At 42.6% G+C, this 24626-nt stretch overlaps 1 protein-coding gene across 1 annotated transcript in view; it reads right to left on the minus strand.

The window, feature by feature from the left end:
- Nucleotides 1-22872, minus strand: part of LOC141157742 (uncharacterized) — a 126792-nt gene extending 103920 nt beyond the window's left edge. The window contains exon 1 of the mRNA XM_073645280.1: nt 22732-22872. The gene's annotated coding sequence lies outside the window, so the exon portion shown is untranslated. The remainder of the gene's footprint in view (nt 1-22731) is intronic.
- Nucleotides 22873-24626: the final 1754 nt, after the last annotated feature.

Raw genomic sequence — 24626 nt, forward strand, 5'->3', positions numbered from 1 at the left:
CTACGATTCATATTATCCATCTCTTCAATTTGTCATCAATTTTCCTCTTCCATCCACACTGAGGGAGGTTGGCTACAGTCCCATTGTTCTTAAACTTCTGAATAATATGTGCCACTGTAGTAAGAGGAACATCAAACTCTTTGGAGATGGTCTTATAACCTTTACCTTTAACATGTTTGTCTATAATTTTCTTTCTACTCTCCTGAGACAACTCTCTCCTTAGCTCTCTTTGGTCCATGTTCAGTGTGGTACTCACCATGATACCAAACAGCACAGTGACTACTTTCCACCCTTCAACTAAGCAGAATGACTGATTACAAGTTTGTAGACTCTTATGATGTTATGATGCTAAATTACAGAACACACTTTAGTTTAAAATGTCCTTTCGATCAAATTAATATCAGTCTTTTCTAGGGATACTATTTTTTGTCCAGGCCATTTTCATTAGTTTGTTATTTTTTTCTGTTTAACCACAATTCAAAGCAATGTCTGATTTTCATTAGTTGATATTCAGTAAATTTAAATTGAAAATAATTTTTGTCAGTTTCAAGTTATTTCATTGACTATTTTGGGTGTTTCTTACTTTAACAGAAGGGTACCAACAATTTTGTCCATGTATATATAGCAAGCAATACTATGGTTGGTTACAGTGATACATACTATGTCTAATTTATGATGATTTGTTAAAAGGAGATTTCATCATACCTCTGTCAAAAATGGGCAGAGGGTAGGGAACTTTATAAAATGAAGAAAAATCCGTCACTGCTCCTGCCCTAATGGTACCAGACGTGATGATGCCATGTCTGTGCAGCTACCTGACCTCTGATTGGCTGCTGGGTCAGGTGACTAATACAAATCACTTCCCAAGTGATATTGTCCTGTCTATCACTCACCTGACCCTGCAGCTAATCATTGACCTCAGCGGTAATGAGATGTCAACACCTCTTATACTGGCAGAGACCACCGGAGTGGCGGTACTAGAACAGTGAGGGTTTGAACTGGTAACACTTCTATTTTAATATCATAACAATCCCTTCCCTCTGGTAATTTTTTTATGAAGGGTTTGAAAATCCCCTTAAATATTTAATGTTAGTTTTGCTATAGTGTGTTACTGTTCAGTCCATTCAACCCTATCGTATATACATTCATGCACAAAATTTTTAGCACAGTCTCATGTGTTTTTCATTCATAAAATTATACATTTCAGGCCTTGCTAAAAAAATTGATGGGGGCAAAATATTTTTTTTTAGAAAAAGGTGTTGTGAACATGTGCAGGAAAAAAAATAAACCTTTGACAATTTGTTATTGGATCGAAGGGGTGCCGGGGGGTACAAACTTAAATTTTTATGGCATATGCTAGCGATGCTTTAATAAACAAAAGCATTTAAGCTTTTTCTTTTTTCTTTCGGTGACATGGTAATGGTTTAATCCAAAAATACCTAGGTTTGTGAGTTTTTATAGTACAAGTTGTGGGACGCTGTGTGGTCACATAATAGATGATTGTATTATTGACAATATTGTGACATAGAAAATAATGTTCTACTAGTAGAATAAAAAAAAACATGCCATTTGGAATAGGTCTGTCTTTTATCAAGCACTCATTGAATTAGCTCGGAAACCACTATTTTCATTTAATATCTTCTGGAAAACTGCTGCGTGATTGCACAGTTTGCTCCAGGTATTCAACATTTACTGCCAGCTGAATAAAAATCTCAGGGTTTAGATAAATGTATACTCTTATTAAACCTATAAAGAAAGATTATACATGCCATAAATAATTCAGAAATATATATCTTTGTTATTATCATATAAAAGCATTTAGAACAAGTGCATGGAGACGGTCTTATGAATATCAACTAAGAAATGAGGGGTTATGTTTACATTAGTCTAATGATTTAAAATACAGTGCATTGTGAAAGTATTTGGACAATGGATCATTCAGAGATCCTCACTGAACTTCTGGAGTGAGTTTGCTGCACTGAAAGTAAAGGGGCCGAATAATATTGCACGCCCCACTTTTCAGTTTTTAATTTGTTAAGAAAGTTTAAAATATCCAATAAATTTCGTTCCACTTCACGATTGTGTCCCACTTGTTGTTGATTCTTCCCCAAAAAATTAGAATTTTATATCTTTATGTTTGAAGCCAGAAATGTGGCAAAAGGTAGAAAAGTTCAAGGGGCCCAAATACTTTCACAATGCGCTGTATAGCTAAAAAATGTCTAGAAAATAAAGAAATTGATATAGTGTTACAGGGTGGCTTCTTTAAACATGGTACATAATCCTGATATATAGATTATATTGTACAATAGTACAATGTCACCACTAACAGAGGTGGATATGTAGGAAAAAAATTACTTAGTGCATAGAAAACTCGTTGAATTAATAAAGACAAATAAAAAACACTATATAAAAATAGCCAAAAAAGTGCAATAATAAGTATGCAAAAAGGGATTACATGTCATATGCTGCGTACTATGACATAAATGACTATGTCTTCCTCATAAGCATATAGTGGATGAGCCCTTCTTGATGCATCCACATAAGAGATCACACAGGGACCAAGTATAAGAAACAGTAAACATAGTAAGACTGGATCAAACAAACTTATCATCTCAGATGTTTGCACCCGATGTGCATTTCGCCATCACTTTATCAGGGGGCATATGCTGATGTATACTTTTGTAAAGAATTTATTCTGCATATATATATGTACAATATATATGCATTGTTCATGCACCTGCAGAACCACTCCTTTATTGAGGGTGTCTTGATAATTGCCAATAATTCCCATCTATTGTCTATTCCATTTGCACAGCAGCATGTGAAATTGATTGTCAATCAGTGTTGCCTCCTAAGTGGACAGTTTGATTTCACAGAAGTTTGATTTACTTGGAGTTATATTTTGTTGTGTAAGTGTGCCCTTTATTTTTTTCAGCAGTGTATATATATATAAAGTGTATTATACTATATATAACTTCCTGATTGCTGCGACCCACACTGATCCCAAGAACCGGAGCTCTGAATAGAGTGGTGGTTGACCACTGTCGTGAATGGCTATTTTTTGAAGGAGTTCAACTTAGACACTTTGGTATCTACAATCATCTTCCCTCCTTGTACCCTCCACGCAAAAACCAACACCAGATTCGGACTCAGCAGAACCTGAGAACCATTTTGAGCCCCAAATTGGACAAATCCCTTATTTAAATTGCGATCTATTCTGCTCCTAGAAGCCAGGCCCTGAATTTGCAGCCTGACTGGAGGGGTGTTTGAGCATCAGCTGCCATTTCTCACTAAGGAGGACAGAGGCCACATATGGGAGTGGATTTATTCCCCACAGTCTGGTAATAAAAAGCTGGACAAGTTAAGCCTTTTATTGTCACCACAGAGCCACAGGAAGTACTGTATCTGCACATTGTCCTTTGTATATCATCAGCTATTTGCTTGCCATAAACTTTAACTGAATGCTTTTATAAATGACCGCCTGATGATATTAAAAGACTTTCTGACATCTACTTGGGGGCATCCTGTTATCGTATAATGTGGACTTTGTTAAATATCATAATCTGCCTGCTTTTTATGCATAAGTGATTGAGATTTATTGAGATTTAAAGGATTGGTCAGGTATCTAAATTCCTTTCTAAATATCTTTCTTTAATACGCTAACCCCTTTTGTCTTTTGCTTTATTATACAATGCCCTACTCGTCTCCCTATCTATCTAACCCCTAAATGTGTTTTGTTTTTTTCCTTCACTTACTGTGATGTTTCGTTTGAGAGGAGTCACAGGAGGCTGGGGCTGCACTCACTTCCCTGTAGCGTGTATCACCCCGCTTGGAACAGGATGTCATCAGGGGGCAGCGCTGCAGTGACTTACCACAGATTCCTGCCTCGCCACCCTCTTAAAATCTCCTGTATCCATAGTCATGGTAACAAAGGGTGTAAAGGGTCACAAAAGTGGTATAGAGTGTAAAGATAGATATTTAGAAAGGACATTCTAGGTACTGGACCAAGCATTTAATCTATCTATAAAGTGGACATTTTACCATTGGGCCATGCTAAATGTATTAATGGATGTACTGATAATATCTTATTCTATTCATTTATACAGGCAGTTACAAAGTATGAACATCTGACTTATATGCGACCCCTATTAACAAACTTTGAATGTTCAAAAATTAAACTAACCATCGACCTCTCCGGTTGCTATCCGGCCCTATCATTTCCGCTGTTGTGTGCCACTTCTCCAGCCTCTTCACTACAGGCTGCGTCCAGAATGGAGCTTACAGCACATAATAAGGTTGCATTATCATTGCAACCTTATGATGCGCAGTAATCCTGGACGCTGCCGGATGTCCTGGCTTATAGTACAGAGGCCAGAGAGGTTGGCGGCGAGCAACAGAGCGGCCAGAGCGGTCAGTGATGTTTAATTTATTTTTCCATTTCATCTTCCAATTTACATTCATATCCGGGTTATGAATAAAACTACAGAAAGTATCTAGTTTGTAAAGCGGGGACTGCCTGTAATGTTTAAATCCCACTTATTTTATAGTTGGATTTACATTAGTGTTTAACAATGGAAGTCATAGTAGATTCATGGGAAAACAGAAAAGAGCGAGAAACAATGTGAATAAAAATGATCTTTTATTAACATTAAATGTTAAAGCAATAGTGTTTGTGCATACATTTAAAATAGTTCCTTTTTGTACTTTGTCTTGGCAGTTTGTGTATAGGGCATAATATCGAATGAACCACAGTAACAAATATGTAATGCGGACCTATGGTTCCATACTGAGTCCTGATATAAATCTGGCAGATCAAATTGTCAAAACCGACACTAGGTCCCTCAGAAATATTGGTATTGGCTAAAAATATGAATTTAACTTGTAATAGGAGAGAGAGCATACATTTTATCCCTGTTTATTATCAATTAAAATTGTAAGCTTTTGCATTAAGCCGGTCAGAGCTATAAGGCTTCGTTCCCACAATGAGTTTTTGGTGAGTATTTTATGCTGCTTCTTTTTGGAAAAATACAAGTAACCTATTTTACTTAAAGGGGTTGTGCCCCCATAAAGAATACAGTTAACCAACCAGAAATGGTGGAAATAAATAGTTCTGTAATTTATAGTGATTCAAAATTATGCTTAATTCAAAAGATATCAAGCTTTTATTCTTTTAATTCTGCTCTCTGGCGACCCCTGGCATTATTTCATTATATCTTGGTAGTGGGGTGATCAGCTGGTCATGTTTGCGCAGTTCCTGTCATAAGAGCCACCTCCAACTCCCCAGCCGCAGCGTGCACAATGTATTCTCCGTTGCAAGTCTTCATGCTGTATGCACAGAATGTCTGTGATTCCCCCCCTTCCCCTGCACTCATAGCTGATCTCCGGGTGAGACACCCCCTCCCCCTGTGCTCACGGGCACAGCTGATCTCCGGGTGAGATACCCCCTGCTCTCACAGGCACAGCTGATCTCCGGGTGAGATTTCCCCTGCGCTCACAGGCTCACAAGACCTAATTGAGGTGGATTTGGAGGAGGATCGGGAGTATGAGGTTGAGCGAGTTCCTGGGGTCAGACGGGTCAGGTGCCGTTTACAGTATCTTGTTAAGTGGAAACATTATGGTCCTGAAGATAACTCCTGGGTAGTGTTGAGCGATACCTTCCGATATCAGGAAATATCGTATCGGATTGGATCGGGCCGATACCCAAAAAGTATCGGATATCGCCGATTCCGATACCGGAAACCAATGCAAGTCAATGGGACACAAATATCGGAATGAAAATAAACCCTTTCTTTCCTTGTAGGTTAATTCTACATGAAGTAAAACAACTAAGAATAATGTAGAATGACATGAAAAGCCGGCAATTCATCAGCGGCATACACCGGTACCCGACAATTTACAACAGAAAGAATAGAGCATCACACATAGATTAGATAGATAGAAACATGTCAGTCACATATATATGAAGTACAGTGACAGTGCTGCTTACTGTACTTGTCATTTAGTGTAAAGGATAGTGTTGAGCGATACCTTCCGATATCAGGAAATATCGTATCGGATTGGATCGGGCCGATACCCAAAAAGTATCGGATATCGCCGATTCCGATACCGGAAACCAATGCAAGTCAATGGGACACAAATATCGGAATGAAAATAAACCCTTTCTTTCCTTGTAGGTTAATTCTACATGAAGTAAAACAACTAAGAATAATGTAGAATGACATGAAAAGCCGGCAATTCATCAGCGGCATACACCGGTACCCGACAATTTACAACAGAAAGAATAGAGCATCACACATAGATTAGATAGATAGAAACATGTCAGTCACATATATATGAAGTACAGTGACAGTGCTGCTTACTGTACTTGTCATTTAGTGTAAAGGATTTATTAAAAAAAATATTAGTGTTTTCGTGCACCGTCTCTTTAAAAAAGCCGGCCGGCAATTCAGCAGCGGTACCCGACAATTTATAACAGACAGAATATAGCTTCACACATAGATTAGATAGATAGAAACATGTCAGCCACATATATAAGAAGTACAGTGACAGTGTTGCTTACTGTACTTGTCATTTAGTGTAAAGGATTTATTTAAAAAAATAATAGTGTTTTCATGCACCGTCTCTTTAAGAAAGCCGGCCGGCAATTCAGCATCTGTACCCGACAATTTAGAATAGAAAGAATAGAGAATCACACATAGATTAGATAGATAGAAACATGTCAGTCACATATATATGAAGTACAGTGATAGTGTTGATTACTGTACTTGTCATTTAGTGTTAAAATAAAGGATTTATTTAAAAAAAAATTGGCGTGGGGTTCCCCTTAATTTTAGGCTCTAGCGGAGGTTAAGCAGACAGCTGGGGCAAATGTTTGAAGCCTGGGAAGGGGGTAATACCCACGGAGCTTCCCAGGCTACTAATATCAGCCCCCAGCTGAATACCTAGCCTTTACTAGCTATTAAAATGGGGGAACCCCCCAAAAAAAATAACGTGGGGTCCCCCCTAATTTAATAGCTAGCACAGGCTAGGCAGACAGCTGGGGGCTGATATTAATAGCCCAGGAAGGGTGCCATGAATATTGGCCCCCTCCCAGGCTAGAAACACCAGCCGTCAGCCGCCCCAGAAATGGCGCATCCATAGGATGCGCCAATTCTGGCACTTAGCCTCGCTCTTCCACGCTGCCCTGGTGCGGTGGCAGGGGGTAATAGGGCTGGGGTTGATGTCAGCTTATAATGCCAGCTGACATCAAGCCCAGGTTACTAATGGAGAGGCGTCTATAAGACACCCCCATTACTAACCCCATAGTCAAAGTTAAAAGAAAACACAACACCCAGAATAAAGTCCTTTAATTGAAATAAAGACACAATCCTTTATTGTTCTAAATTAAACCATACTTACCATCACGCCCATTCCAGCTGAAGCCAACGATCTCCTGCAATAAAAGTAAAATAATAAAGCAACCTCATCCTTACCTTTCCATGGTTCCCACGACAGCTTCAGCTCTGCTACATCGAGATGACAGGCTGGACCGCAGCAGAACGCTGCCATCCAGCCTGTCATCCCGCAGACACTGAGAAGCGCAGGCATGCTTGCGCTCTGCAGTGTCTGGCTGTGACGGCATAAAGATGAGACGAGTTCATGTCCAATGAACTCAGCTCACCTCATGCACGTCACTGACAGCGTGGGAAAATTCTCATGCTGAAGTGCTGAGTGCAGGAGAATTTTCCCACGCTGTCAGTGACGTACATGAGGTGAGCTGAGTTCATTGGACATGACCTCGGCTCATCTGGATGCCGTCACAGCCAGACACTGAGGAGTGGAAGTATGCCTGCGCTTCTCAGTGTCTGCGGGATGACAGGATGGATGGCAGCGTTCTGCTGCGGTCCAGCCTGTCATCTCAATGTAGCAGAGCTGAAGCTGTCGTGGGAGCCATGGAAAGGTAAGGATGATGTTGCTTTATTATTTTACTTTTATTGCAGGAGATCGTTGGCTTCAGCTGGAATGGGCGTGATGGTAAGTATGGTTTAATTTAGAACAATAAAGAATTGTGTCTTTATTTCAATTAAAGGACTTTTTTCTGGGTGTTGTGTTTTTTTAAATACTTTACTAGAAATTCATGGTGGTCATGTCTAATATTGGCGTGACCCCATGAATTTCGGGCTTAGGGCCAGCTGATAATGCCAAGCTGGCCTTAACCCCTTTATTACCCAGTGAGCCACTGCACCAGGGCCCTGGATGAGTTGGGTACAGCGCCAGAAGATGGCGCTTCTATGAACGCGCCATTTTCTGGGGCGGCTGCGGACTGTAATTTGCAGCGGGGGTGGCCCAGAAAGCTTGGGTCTCCCTGCGCTGCGGATTCCAGCCCCCAGCTGCCTAGTTGTATCTGGCTGGGCACAAAAATAGGGCGAAGCCCCACGCATTTTTTTTTTAAATTATTTCATGAAATTCATGGAATAATTAAGAAAAAAAGGGCTTCCCTATATTGTTGTGTCCAACCAGGTACAAATAGGCAGCTGGTGGTTGGGGGCAGCCCATTCCTGCCTGCTGTACCTGGCTGGACACAAATATAGTGCGAAGCCCCACGTCAATTTTTTTTTAATTATTTCATGAAATAATTTTTTTAAAAAAGGGCTTCCCTATATTGTTGTGTCCGGCCAGGTACAAATAGGCAGCTGGTGGTTGGGGGCAGCCTGTTCCTGCCTGCTGTACCTGGCTGGACACAAATATAGGGCGAAGCCCCACGTCAATTTTTTTTAAAATAAATCCTTTATTTTAACACTAAATGACATTTGAGGAGTTAATAAAGATGCAGTCCCTAAATTATTATTTATTTTTTAATTAATTTTTCCCAAAACTTTTGACGTGGGCTTCGCCATATTTTTGTATGCCAGCCAGGTACAGCATCCAGCTTCTATGAACGCGCCATTTTCCGGGGTGGCTGCGGACTGCAATTTTCAGCGGGGGGGGGGGGGGCAGAAAGCTTGGGCCTCCCTGCGCTGCAGATTCCATCCCCCAGCTGCCTAGTTGTACCTGGCTGGACACAAAAATAGGGAGAAGCTTCAAGTATTTTTTTTTTTAATTATTTCATGAAATTCATGAAATAATTAAGAAAAAAAGGGCTTCCCTATATTGTTGTGTCCAACCAGGTACAAATAGGCAGCTGGTGGTTGGGGGCAGCCCGTTCCTGCCTGCTGTACCTGGCTGGACACAAATATAGTGCGAAGCCCCACGTCAATTTTTTTTAAATCATTTCAGGAAATTCATGAAATAATTAAAAAAAATTGATGTGGGGCTTCGCCCTATATTTGTGTCCAGTCAGGTACAGCAGGCAGGAACGGGCTGCCCCCAACCACCAGCTGCCTATTTGTACCTAGCCGGACACAACAATATAGGGAAGCCCTTTTTTTCTTAATTATTCCATGAATTTCATGAATTTAAAAAAAAAAACGTGGAGCTTCGCCCTATTTTTGTGTCCAGCCAGGTACAACTAGGCAGCTGGGGGCTGGAATCTGCAGCGCAGGGAGGCCCAAGCTTTCTGGGCCCCACCCGCTGCAAATTGCAGTCCGCAGCCGCCCCGGAAAATGGCGCGTTCATAGAAGCGCCATCTTCTGGCGCTGTACCCAACTCATCCAGGGCCCTGGTGCGGTGGCTCACTGGGTAATAAAGGGGTTAAGGCCAGCTTGGCATTATCAGCTGGCCCTAAGCCCGAAATTCATGGGGTCACGCCAATATTAGACATGACCACCATGAATTTCTAGTAAAGTATTTAAAAAAAACACAAACACCCAGAAAAAAGTCCTTTAATTGAAATAAACACACAATTCTTTATTGTTCTAAATTAAACCATACTTACCATCACGCCCATTCCAGCTGAAGCCAACGATCTCCTGCAATAAAAGAAAAATAATAAACCAACCTCATCCTTACCTTTCCATGGCTCCCACGACGGCTCCAGCTCTGCTACATCGAGATGACAGGCTGGACCGCAGCAGAACGCTGCCATCCAGCCTGTCATCCCGCAGACACTGAGAAGCGCAGGCATACTTCCACTCCTCAGTGTCTGGCTGTGACGGCATCCAGATGAGCCGACAATGAACTCGGCTCACCTCATGTACGTCACTGACAGCGTGGGAGAATTCTCCTGCACTCAGCGCTTCAGCGTGAGAATTTTCCCACGCTGTCAGTGACGTGCATGAGGTGAGGTCATGTCCAATGAACTCGGCGCACCTCATGCACGTCACTGACAGCGTGGGAAAATTCTCACGCTGAAGCGCTGAGTGCAGGAGAATTTTCCCACGCTGTCAGTGACGTGCATGAGGTGAGCTGAGTTCATTGGACATGACCTCCGCTCATCTGGATGCCGTCACAGCGAGACACTGAGGAGCGCAAGCATGCCTGCGCTTCTCAGTGTCTGCGGGATGACAGGCTGGATGGCAGCGTTCTGCTGCGGTCCAGCCTGTCATCTCGATGTAGCAGAGCTGAAGCTGTCCTGGGAACCATGGAAAGGTAAGGATGAGGTTGCTTTATTATTTTACTTTTATTGCAGGAGATCGTTGGCTTCAGCTGGAATGGGCGTGACTGTAAGTATGGTTTAATTTAGAACAATAAAGAATTGTGTCTTTATTTCAATTAAAGGACTTTTTTCTGGGTGTTTGTGTTTTTTTTAAATACTTTACTAGAAATTCATGGTGGTCATGTCTAATATTGGCGTGACCCCATGAATTTCGGGCTTAGGGCCAGCTGATAATGCCAAGCTGGCCTTAACCCCTTTATTACCCAGTGAGCCACCGCACCAGGGCCCTGGATGAGTTGGGTACAGCGCCAGAAGATGGCGCTTCTATGAACGCGCCATTTTCCGGGGCGGCTGCGGACTGCAATTTGCAGCGGGTGGGGCCCGGAAAGCTTGGGCCTCCCTGCGCTGCGGATTCCAGCCCCCAGCTGCCTTGTTGTACCCGGCTGGACACAAAAATAGGGCGAAGCCCCACGTATTTTTTTTTTTTAATTATTTCATGAAATTCATGGAATAATTAAGAAAAAAAGGGCTTCCCTATATTGTTGTGTCCGGCTAGGTACAAATAGGCAGCTGGTGGTTGGGGGCAGCCCGTTCCTGCCTGCTGTACCTGACTGGACACAAATATAGGGCGAAGCCCCACATAATTTTTTTTTAATTATTTCATGAATTTCCTGAAATAATTTAAAAAAAATTGACGTGGGGCTTTGCACTATATTTGGGTCCAGCCAGGTACAGCAGGCAGGAACGGGCTGCCCCCAACCACCAGCTGCCTATTTATACCTGGTTGGACACAACAATATAGGGAAGCCCTTTTTTTCTTAATTATTCCATGAATTTCATGAAATAATTAAAAAAAAAAAAACGTGGAGCTTCTCCCTATTTTTGTGTCCAGCCAGGTACAACTAGGCAGCTGGGGGATGGAATCTGCAGCGCAGGGAGGCCCAAGCTTTCTGCCCCCCGCTGAAAATTGCAGTCCGCAGCCGCCCCGGAAAATGGCGCGTTCATAGAAGCTGGATGCTGTACCTGGCTGGCATACAAAAATATGGCGAAGCCCACGTCAAAAGTTTTGGGAAAAATTAATTAAAAAATAAATAATAATTTAGGGACTGCATCTTTATTAACTCCTCAAATGTCATTTAGTGTTAAAATAATGGATTTATTTTAAAAAAAAATGGCGTGGGATCCCCCATAATTTTAGTCTCTAGCGGAGGTTAAGCAGACGGCTGGGGCAGATGTTTGAAGCCTGGGAAGGGGGTAAAACCCACGGAGCTTCCCAGGCTACTAATATCAGCCCCCAGCTGAATACCTAGCCTTTACTAGCTATTAAAATGGGGGACCCCCCCAAAAAAAATGACGTGGGGTCCCCCCTATTTTAATAGCTAGCAAAGGCTAGGCAGACAGCTGGGGGCTGATATTAATAGCCCAGGAAGGGTGCCATGAATATTGGCCCCCTCCCAGGCTAGAAACACCAGTCGTCAGCCGCCCCAGAAATGGCGCATCCATAGGATGCGCCAACTCTGGCACTTAGCCTCGCTCTTCCACGCTGCCCTGGTGCGGTGGCAGGGGGTAATAGTGGTGGGGTTCATGTCAGCGCCAGCTGCCATGAAGCCCAGGTTAGTAATGATGGGCGTCTATAAGACACCCCCATTACTAACCTACAAAGTGTTAAAAAGAAAAAACACACACTACACCCAGAAAAAAATAATTTATTTGAAATAAAACACACAATTTTATTTAATTCTTAGTTTACTAAAAATAATAGTTACCTGTCCACGTTCCTGCGCTGATCTCCCATGCACAGCTGTCACATCTGGAGATGGTGACAGCTGTGCATGGCTGCTGTAAGCTCACGCTGCCGGGAACACGTCCGCTCCCGGCAGCGGGAGCCACTGACTGAGGTCACCGGAGTGCATTCAGTCAGCGCAGCTCCGGAGACCTCCTTTACGGCACTGCTGTACCGTGGGAATTTCTCACTATACAGCAGGGCCGTAAAGCAGCTAACCGGAGCAGCGCTGCCTGAACTCCGGTGAACCCGCTTATGCTGTCATTCTAGCGGCGGCAGCGGTTCAGAGCGGTCACATTCTATGTGGCTGCTCTGAACTGGAGATCTTCGTGGGACACTCGTGGACTACTACGGAGGGGTAAGGATAAGGTTGTGGTTTATTATTTTATATTTTATTACAGGAGATCGATGGCTTCGGGGAATTAGGTGTCTTGGTGAGTATAGGTGTAGTTTTTTATTTTTTACTTTATTTTAGGTGGCGATCGGCGGGGACAGGTAATGTATGAACTAATTTCTTTTAGGTAACCACTGGCCACCAATGACGTGTATTTAACATTTATTGGGGACACAGTAGGGCAATTTAAATAGCAGGATCAGTCTGATGGGAACTACTGCTCCCATTGAGCTGATCCTGCTGGCAGGAGTGGACGGGGGACAGACATAGGCCGATGGGAGTAGTAGTGTCACATCGGCCTATGTCTGCCTGCACGCACACACCCGCACACATCGCACAGACACCCCGCACACACACCCCGCACACATCGCACAGACACCGCGCACACCCACACAAACATCGCGCACACACCCCGCACACACACTAATCATGACGGGTCTGGGAGGTGAGGCTGACCTGTGCGGCCGTGGGAAAGTTCATGTGAGTTCATGCAGTCAAGCATGAACTCACATGAACCCTCTGAGGGCACCGCGGCGACTTCAAATGAACAGCTGATCGGCATCACCTGATACCTCAGCTGTTCATTTGAAATAACCGGCGGGAAAGCACAGAACGGGAAAGCCGGCGGTGAAGTCTTTTCACTGCCGGCTTCCCCGCCCGGGTCCTTCACTCCCCGCTCCTTGGAGCTGCGCTCCCCGCCCGGTCCTAACTTACGATCGGGATGGGAGGTGGCGAGGGGAGCGGAGGATCGGGGTGGGAGGCTGCGGGGAAGCAGTATGGGGCTGTGTGATTGTTTAAAAGCCGGCGGCTTTATACCGCCCGCCGGCTTTTAAACAATCAGGAGAATTCTCCCCCGCTGGGATGGCATTCTGATGACAGGCTGGATCGCGCTGCCATCCAACTTGTCATCCTTCACAGACACTACAGAGCGCAGGCATTATGGGAACTTCCGATTCCGGTATCCGATATTGTAAAAGTATCGGAATTAAGTATCGGAATTCCGATACCGCGAATATCGGCCGATACCCGATATTACAGTATCGGAATGCTCAACACTACTCCTGGGTTGATTTTCAGGATCTTCATGCAGATCACTTGCTGAGGAAGTTCCATCAGCAACGTCGGAAGCTTCTAAGGGTCCGGTGGCCCATCATATAGGGGGGGTACTGTCATGGCTCAGTATGGGGATTTGTTCTGGTGATGTCTTGCTCCGTGGTTGGGTCTCTCTTGTCTGCTGAGCTATTTCCCTTTTCTTCCCTGTCCTTATGATGATTGTTCCTAATGTCATTATTTATCCTTTCTGGGTTTTCTACTCTTCAGGTGTTTCCCATTGTCCCATTTTGGTTGCCCTATCACATTCTGGGTTGGGATATATATATTCTCCCTTCCCTACACTTCCTTGCTGGCTTCTAAGTGGATTAGTGCTAAAGAGTTCCAGCCCTTAAGCAAAGAGATTTTCCCTGCTAGGTAAACACTGTTTGTATTTCTGCTGGGTGTTTGTATGTCTGCCTTCCCACCACCTTTCCTTTCTCCTCGCTTAGGTTGGGGGGAGAGTATTCATATTTATTTTAATACTCTTAGTTCTCCTTATTTCCCCTTCATGCACATGCTTTAAATTTCCTCACCATGGGTCCTCCTACCCTTCTGCACCCTTTCCCTCTCCCGGTTAGCTGTGCACAGCGGCCTTCCTTCTGGTTCCTCCCTCAGGAGGTAAGAGAAACTCCCCGACGGCCTTTTTGGGAGCCAGGAACAGGGTGGTGTTTTTAATTGTGTGAGAAGGGATTGTCTAGTCCGTACAGGGATCATTAGTATGTGGGTGCGGCTTCTCTGTGTAGTAGGCTTCATTATTCCCATTACTCATGTATGAATGAGCTACTTGCCTAACAGGTCCCAGATGTCAGACCTGATATTGATGACTTGTCCTGCGACTTGACAACCCCTTTAAGTGGTTAAAGGCTTAGTATTGACTTATAGGATTGCTGATTCCAATAGGTGGTAGTAGAGAATCTATTCTCTTTCTCTGTGAAGACGTTATTTGCTTAGCAGTCTATGAAATTACATTATTTCTGCTCTTAAAGTGAAAATCAGCTAAGGTGGGTGTATGGTTTAGAAAATGATTGAAAAGTAATTATTTCATTATCCTTGTCTGAATGATGATCCGGACTAATCTTCATGACTTTTGTGGATCAATGTGGCAAAATAAAACCTTTCCCCTCTTTTCATTCCTTTAATTCACATCCTCCATTGATTCAATTTGATGAATGTCTTTCTTAACCATAGTAAGTTTGTAACAATGTTAATATACTTAACGGATCATTAACTCCTTTGCAATGTAATGTAGAAGTGGTTTCCATTAAAGAAATTTAGTGAAGACATGTACAGTATATAAGAAGTAGCATAACATGTATGTTAAGCAATTTTTCTTAATGTTTCCTTATGAGGTTTTGTGCTCTGGCCCATGAAGCTCACTGGTTTGTTTCTGTGGTTAAGTACCCTGCATGCAGAAATTAGGTGGTATAGTTCCCTTGTGACTTGTGGTTCATTGTCAAATGGTCAATTATTCAGATCAGTCATAGTGACTAGAGCAGCCCTACCACTCAATTCATCAAGACCGACATTATCAATGCCGGTTTTGATGAAGGGGTGTGGTGAAGACAGATGTGCCTGATTCATTATGAAGTGCATGCCTCTTAATGAATCTGTCAAGTCTGTAAAGTGGCATGCGTCAACATTCGCCACGCAATAAAACTGGGAATAAGATAAGAATTATAGCATATGGTACACCACAACTCATCATAAATTAGATGAGCTGGCATTGCCATGACTGGTCGCACCTCTGTCCTGCCCCAGCTCCACTTATTTTGGCAAAGCTGATGAAAATTGGCGTGAAAACGCCAACATTTTTGTTCTCCCTCACATTGCGCCAACATTTTGTGACTTTTTGATGTGTTTTAAGCCAGATTTCAGGGCCCTAGTCTTAGTGACTGGACAATGACCAAATCAAAAGCCTCGAAAAATTGAGGAACAATTTATCCAAAGTAAAAGAGAGGTAAAAATGTAAATATAAAGTGCAGAACTTCACATGAGGCTGTGGGCAAACGCACAATTGTTGTAAGAGCATAATGGAGGAGATTTACTAAGTTAAATGTGCTAAATGTCTTACATGCTATGCACCATATTTATTAAGTAATTTACATACTTTATTTTACTCTTTATGGTTCTCTCGTGTTCATGAACTGTTGTAGGCATGTAGACATTTCAAAACTAAGCAAGTTTGCCATTAACTTGCTTTTTCTTTGTTACACCATTGTTCTGCTATTCAGTGACGTAGCTAGAGTTTGAAGAGCCCGGTGAAAAATTTGGACCTGGGCCCCCACCTGCATGTTGGTTAGATGAACAAGCCTTTGTAGCATTCTAAATCCTATAAAGACATATGTGTTTGCCCACCCACAGCCCCCCTCTTTATATAATAATCTCCCCCATCCAGTAATAATCTCCCTATCCTGGGCCTTTCATAGTATAATGCCCCCCATTCTGGGCCCCTTCCTGCTATAATGTCCCCCATCATGGGCCCCTTCCAGTAATAATGTCCCCCATCCTAGCCCCTTCCAGTAATAATATCCCCCTCCTGGGCCCATCCTAGTATAATGTCATCCATCCTAGTTCCCTACCTGGTATAATGTCCCCCATCCTGGGCACCTTCAAGTAAAAATGTCCCCCATCCTGGTCTAATGCCTCCCATCTTTGGCCTCTTCCTGGTGTATTGTCCCCCATTCAGGGTTCCTTCCAGTAATAATTCCCATCCTTTTTCTACACAAAAAACTAAAAAATATTGCTTGCACACCTATAGTTTTAACCCCTTTACCACCTTGGGCTTTTCCTTTTTTGTGTCCTTTTTTCCCAGAGCCATAACTTTTACATTTTTTGTCAATATGGCCATGTGAGGGCTTGTTTTTTGCGAGACGAGTTGTACTTTTGAAAAACACCATTGGTTTTACCATATCGTGTACTGGAAAATGGGAAAAAAATTAAAAGTATGGTGCAATTGCAAAAAAAGTGAATTTCCACAATTGTTTTTTTTTTACAATGTTCGCTAAATGTTAAAACTGACCTGCAATTATGATTTCCCAGGTGATTATGAGTTCAGACATACCAAACATGTATAGGTTCTTTTTTATTTAAGTGGTGAAAAAAATCCAAAGTTTGCAAAAAAAATCGCCATTTTCCAAGACCCATAGGGTCTCCATTTTCAGGATCTTGGGCCAGATGAGAGCTTATTTTTTGCGCACCGAGCTGTCGTTTTTATTGATACTATTTTGGGGTATATACGATAGCCTGTTATTGCATTTTATTGCAAAGCTGCGGCGGCCAAAACAACGTACTGTAATTCTGGAGTTTTGATTTTTTTTCTCGTTATGCTTTTTACAGATTGGATTAATTCTTTTTCTACATTGATAGATTGGGTGATTCTGAACACTGGGTTACCAAATACGTGTATATTTGTTTTTTTTAATTGTTTTATTTTTAAAAAATTTTAATTTTTTAAATATTTTTAAAAATATATATTTCTACTTTTCACATGCTTCAATAGTCTCCGCGGGAGATTGAAAGCTGTGCTCATCCAATCGCCTGTGCTACACATAGCAGGGCTTCAGCCCTGCTGTGTGTAGCAGAGATGCTCGCTTGCTATGAGCATTGACTGCTGGGCGGCGCTCATAGCGTCCCAGCAATGACAACCACAGGGGTCTCCTGCAGACCCTGGATTGTCATGCCATCTCATCGGTGACCCGCAGTCATGTGACACGGGTGCGCCAATGGACAGGATTAGTGACTCGGTTCCGGCCTGGCCATGTTAAATGCCACTGTCGGAGATTGACAGTGGCATTTAGCATGTTAACAACCACGGCTGTACAGATCAGCTGTCATGTGCCCGAAAATATGCGGGCTCAGTGCCAGAGCACGCATGGAGTACAGTGATACGACCTTGGACGTACTCATATGTCCAAGGTTGTAAAGGGGTTAAATTAATGCACAGGTGCACAAATACGCTATTTGGCTAATGTACTAACATATACATACATGATGCATCAGCACACTGCAACTAATGAATACATGAACTCCTATACTGCTGCAAACATTAAAAACACAAAGATACTTTGATCAAAGAGCGCAAAAGCCATCCAACCACGTCAAAGTGACCTTTTAATATGGATGGTCCCTAGCCACTAAATGTCTTACCTCTCTCTATGTGCCAAAACAGCCTTATGTGAATGGGGAGTGAAAACGAAACCAGGTGTAGATCCCAATTAAAACCTTTTGTGGGAAAGATGGTGGACAAGGGTACTGAGCCCTGGAGAGGGCCACACCCATCAATATGTACTAAACAAAATATGTACTAAACAAAAAAGAAAAAATAGGGCCCACACACCTTTAGTATTAAATTAATGTACAGGGGCACAAATATGGTATGTGGCCAATATACTAACATATACAGTACAGACCAAAAGTTTGGACACTCCTTCTCATTTAAAGATTTTTCTGTATTTTCATGACTATGAAAATTGTACATTCACACTGAAGGCATCAAAACTATGAATTAACACATGTGGAATTATATACTTAACAAAAAAGTGTGAAACAACTGAAAATATGTCTTATATTCTAGGTTCTTCAAAGTAGCCACCTTTTGCTTTGATGACTGCTTTGAACACTCTTGGCATTCTCTTGATGAGCTTCAAGAGGTAGTCACCGGAAATGGTCTTCCAACAATCTTGAAGGAGTTCCCAGAGATGCTTAGCACTTGTTGGCCCTTTTGCCTTCACTCTGCGGTCCAGCTCACCCCAAACCATCTCGATTGGGTTCAGGTCTGGTGACTGTGGAGGCCAGGTCATCTGGCATAGCACCCCATCACTCTCCTCCTTGGTCAAATAGCCCTTACACAGCCTGGAGGTGTGTTTGGGGTCATTGTCCTGTTGAAAAATAATTGATGGTCCAACTTAACGCAAACCGGATGGAATAGCATGCCGCTGCAAGATGCTGTGGTAGCCATGCTGGTTCAGTATGCCTTCAATTATGAATAAATCCCCAACAGTGTCACCAGCAAAGCACCCCCACACCATCACACCTCCTCCTCCATGCTTCACGGTGGGAAGCAGGCATGTAGAGTCCATCCGTTCACCTTTTCTGCGTCGCAGAAAGACACGGTGGTTGGAACCAAAGATCTCAAATTTGGACTCATCAGACCAAAGCACAGATTTCCACTGGTCTAATGTCCATTCCTTGTGTTCTTTAGCCCAAACAAGTCTCTTCTGCTTGTTGTCTGTCCTTAGGAGTGGTTTTCTAGCCGCTATTTTACCATGAAGGCCTGCTGCACAAAGTCTCCTCTTAACAGTTGTTGTAGAGATGTGTCTGCTGCTAGAACTCTGTGTGGCATTGACCTGGTCTCTAATCTGAGCTGCTGTTAACCTGCGATTTCTGAGGCTGGTGACTCGGATAAACTTATCCTCAGAAGCAGAGGTGACTCTTGGTATTCCTTTTCTGGGGCGGTCCTCATGTGAGCCAGTTTCTTTGTAGCGCTTGATGGTTTTTGCAACTGTACTTCGGGACACTTTCAAAGTTTTCCCAATTTTTCAGACTGACTGACCTTCATTTCTTAAAGTAATGATGGCCACTCGTTTTTCTTTACTTAGCTGCTTTTTTCTAGCCATAATACAAATTCTAACAGTCTATTCAGTAGGACTATCAGCTGCGTATCCACCTGACTTCTGCACAACACAACTGATGGTCCCAACCCCATTTATAAGGCAAGAAATCCTACTTATTAAACCTGACAGGGCACACCTGTGAAGTGAAAACCATTTCCAGTGACTACCACTTGAAGCTCATCAAGAGAATGCCAAGAGTGTGCAAAGCATTCATCAAAGCAAAAGGTGGCTACTTTGAAGAACCTAGAATATAAGACATATTTTCAGTTGTTTCACACTTTTTTGTTAAGTATATAATTCCACATGTGTTAATTCATAGTTTTGATGCCTTCAGTGTGAATGTACAATTTTCATAGTCAAGAAAATACAGAAAAATCTTTAAATGAGAAGGTGTGTCCAAACTTTTGGTCTGTACTGTACATACTCAATGTGATTAATGAATACATGAACTCACATGTTGCTGTGCCTTTTTCTGTCTTAGAGCATATTCGAACAAGCGCAGTCTTTCCAGATCCCTGCCACCTCTATCTGTCCCCATTCATTACTATAGAACATTCCTGGGCATGTAAAGCAGCCTAGGAGCAGTTCTACATCTCAGTTCATCAATCCCCCAGCAGTAGATAGTAGAGAAGAGTAAATTTATTCAAGTGGAATTTAATTTTCCTCGAATTTTACAAAAAAATTGTATTGTACAGAATTCAGATTTTTTTTCAATTTGCTCATTGCAAATTCATCAAAATCGTCGCCAGCTTTAGTCACCACTATGCTGAACTGCAGAGGGCCAGCAAACGGTTATATAAAACAAGATCATTATCACCTATGCAGCCAGCTATCCGATCTTCTGAGCGTCTTTTTTTCTCCTTTTATTTCAGCCTCTTCACTCCAAGCCAGAATTTCTGGCACAACTACGAGGTCTCTGATGTCCTGTTTGCCGTGCCGTAGCAGAGTATGTTGTGACGTTACCACCCAAGTGGCGCCATAGTCATGCCGCAACTCCTGGCCTGAAGTTAAGAGGCTACAGAGGACAGGGGAAGGAGAAAAGTAGAGGTGCTGAGAACCATATAGCAGGCTGCAGAGAAAGCAGGACAGGTGAGCAGATAGATGAGTATGCGTTTTTTTAATTTTATATCCTATATTTATTATGCTCTGGGGTCTGGAGAGATCCCATAGCATAATAAGGACCGTTCAATTTGCAGCGAATAACTTCACTGTAATTGAATATCCTTGTATGTGATTTGCCAAATTAGAATCTCGGCAGATCTGCTCATCTCTACTAGCTGGTCCCGGATGCTTCTTTGGCTGCTGAGAAGGCAAAACAGCTCCTATCACTATCTGCCCTGCATCAGCCGCTTAGAAAGTAGGGCAACCCAATTACATCTCCCCTCCACTCCCTTCCCAGTTGCAGTAGGTTAGTTGGTGTGTTAGGCCATGGCCCCACTATCAGTATTTGGTCAGTATTCGGTCAGTATTTTTTCTCGGGAGTGGGAGACAAAACCAGGTGAGGAACAATCAGAGAAAAGGTGTAATAGAAACAAGTCACCAATTCTGCATTTATCACCCACTCCTGGTTTTGGCTCCCACTCCTGAGAAATAATACTGGCTGAATACTGATAGTGGGGCCATGACCTTACAGGGAGGATGAAGACGGCCACGCACACCTGCTCACAGAAAATTGGTAGGTTGGGAAGCTGAGGGGTGACGTGCTACTCAGAAGAGATGTTGAAATAAACCCTTTAACAAGAGACGTGGCCTACTGAAAATGGGCATGGTCTTTTGCAAAAAAGGGTGTAGTATGAAATGTACTAGCATCAGCCAAAATTGCATCAAAATTTTAGGCAAAATGGTTCAAAGTGAGACAAATGTGTCTAGACATGCGCAAAATGTATCAAACCGCATGAGAGACTGTGCTGAATTTGCCACGCATTTACACTGCTTAAAAATTAGAAATTTTTACTATGTGTACCAATATACAATAATGCAAAAGACAAAGAAACCAGTTTTATAGTCTTTGGGTTTATGAGTGGGCACTAATTTTTCACCCCCTTCAGCAAGTGTGTCTTTTGTGATGTCCTTTTCAAAGACAGAAGTTTAAGTTATCTTCTTGATAGCGTATTTACACATGTCACTGTCAAAAATCTATGCAAAATCTAGGCAAAAAAAAATGTCTGTTTTCTTTTTTTAAATTTTGTTTTAGTCCTTTTTGTTGGGTTTTACTCACATGTTCATTATGTATTATCTACTTTTAGTTCCTTGTTAGTATATATACCACAACAATAAGGCTCAGTTCACACATTGCAGCTGCAGTGCATTTAGTTTTGCTATGAACATAGTTACAACCACATTTTTAAAAATCATGGTTTTTGCAACAAAAAAAAAACAGCCTTCACCTGTGAATACACCCTATAGCAATGACAGATAAACTGAATGATATTATCTTATTACAATGACACCTGTCAAGAAGAAATATACGTTAGGCAACAAGTATACAGACAGTTGAAGATGATCAAATTAGAAGAAAAAAACGGGTGAGCATAAAGATCTGAGCAACTTTGACTAAAGACAAATTATGATGAAGCCATTACTTAGTCAAGGAATCTCCAAAATCATGGGTCATGGGCAGAAGCGGACACAGAATTGAGCCCCTGTGGAAGAACAATATAAGTGTCTTATCAGTACAGTAGTTCATTATAATGTACAATTCCACCTGCTCTTCATAGGGAAGTGGGCATTATAATGAAGTATTGTACTGATAGGACCCTTATATTGTTCTTCCACAGGGGCTCAATTATGTGTCCGTTTCTGCCCATGACCCATGATTCTGGAGATTCCTTGACTAAGTAATGGCTTCATCATAATTTGTCCACTTGTGCCCCTGGGCGTCTGACATGTTGCAACAATGGTATGTCCGTGGCCCCTGGTCACAGGCACCCAAGTCTCAATGAAGATTAGACTATCTAGTTTGATCCCACAGAAAAGCTACAATATCACAAAATGCTTAAAAAAAACCTTTAAGATGCTTATGATAGAAATGTATATACAGCAGCTGTAAACAATAAAAGTTTGATGCCCCAAACATTCAAAGAATAAGAATATATAATTATAACATACAGTACAAGATTAGAATCAAGACATCATGACATGAAAGAGAGGACATTAAAAATGTGTCTGATACACTTTAGAATAATGGAGGTCCTCATAGGTGGATTTTAATGAAGGCAATCTGGGCTACCGCCCGGGGCTCCGGGGAGCCCATGGCCAGATTGCCCTCATTATAATGTTTTGTGCACTGCCATTGGCAGAGGGAGGGGTGGGTTTCTGCAGGGGGACCTCACTGTACCTTTTAGACGTGGGCCATGTGCCCCCCTGCATGCTGTGTGAACTGTGTCTGCAGAAGTGACATCACACAGTGTGCCTGCATCATCTTCATCCTGCCAGAGAGGAGCTGGTGGATCAGACCTCAGTGGATGGCGGTAAATATGAGGTCAGGGCAGAATGTCTGGAGTCAGGAGGGGGCTGCAGGACGCTGCTCACCTGATAAATGCACACAGCATTACATACTGTTAGGTCAGCGGCCGCTCTGCTGGAGCTCTGTGTGAGTTATTGCAGGAGTCTGACCTTTGCTGCAGATCAGGCCGCGCTGTCAGTGCCAGGTCATCGGCTCCAGTGTCCAGATTCAGAGTCCTGCAATAAATCACACTGAGCCCCAGCAGAGCAACCACAGACATCAGCATAGAGGATCCTGCACTGTCTGATCGACCCTGAACCTACAGGACATCACATACTATACTGCTCCATATATAATATGTGAGGTCCTGTAGGCAGGTCCAGGTGTGATCAGTACAGTGTATATCACTGTGCAAAATATATCATATCCAGTATACAGATTACTGTATGGTATACTGTGGTACAGACATCAGATGAAGATATAACAATGTGTATAGTATATAACATCTGATGTCTGTATCACACTATATCATATACCAATCATGTATTCCCATATAGACGGTACAGGACCATACCAAGGGGAAGAGGAGGGGCATGTGACCTGGGTACAGCCGTCAGGGGGTGGCTTCGGGCCACCTCATGCGGTGGTCAGAGGTGTCTCCCAGGCAGCTGCATTTTGCCACCTGCAGAGTGGAATTCGATCATTCTCTGAGCTGGCTGTGGAATCGACAGTCTATCAGAGAAGGGAGATATGTATGGGATCATATTGTGTATAAGGAGCTATGTGCGGGCTCATACTGTTTATAGGGAGCTATGTGCAGGCTCATACTGTATATAGGGAGCTATGTGCAGGCTCATATTGTATATAGGGAGCTATGTGGGGCTCATACTGTATATAGGGAGCTATGTGCAGGCTCATACTGTATATAGGAAGTTATGTGCAGGCTCATATTGTATATAGGGAGTTATGTGCAGGCTCATACTGTATATAAGAAGCTATGTGCAGGCTCTTATTGTATATAGGGAGCTATGTGCAGGTTCATATTGTATATAGGGAGCTATGTGCTGGCTTTTATTGTATATAGAGAGCTATATGAGGACTCATATTGTATATAGGGAGCTATGTGTGGGCTCATACTGTATATAGGGGGTTATGTGAAGGCTCATATTGTATATAGAGAGCTATATGAGGGCTCATATTGTATATAGGGAGCTACGAGCAGGCTCATATAATATAGAGAGACTATGTGGGGGCTCATATTGTATTTAAGGAGCTATGAGTGGGTTCATAATGTATATAGGGAGTTATGTGAGAGCTCATACTGCATATAGGGAGCTATGTGCGGGCTCATACTGTATAGAGGGAGTTATGTGCAGGCTCATACTGTATATAGAGAGCTATGTGAGGGCTCATACTGTATATAGGGAGCTATGTGCGGTCTCATACTGTATAGAGGGAGTTATGTGCAGGCTCATATTGTATATAGAGAGCTATGTGCGGGCTCATACTGTATATAGAGAGCTATGTGAGGGCTCATACTGTATATAGGGAGCTATGTGCAGGCTCATACTGTATATAGGGAGTTATGTGCAGGCTCATATTGTATATAGAGAGCTATGTGAGGGCTCATACTGTATATAGGGAGCTATGTGCAGGCTCATATTGTATATAAGGAACTATGTGCAGGCTCATACTGTATATAGAGAGCTATGTGCGGGCTCATATTGTATATAGGGAGTTATGTGCTGGCTTTTATTGTATATAGGGAGCTATGTGCAGGCTCATAC

Source organism: Phyllobates terribilis, unplaced genomic scaffold (genome assembly GCF_046119375.1).
Source record: "Phyllobates terribilis strain yellow unplaced genomic scaffold, ASM4611937v1 Scaffold_8__6_contigs__length_399053987, whole genome shotgun sequence".
In the NCBI taxonomy this organism is placed as follows: domain Eukaryota; kingdom Metazoa; phylum Chordata; class Amphibia; order Anura; family Dendrobatidae; genus Phyllobates; species Phyllobates terribilis.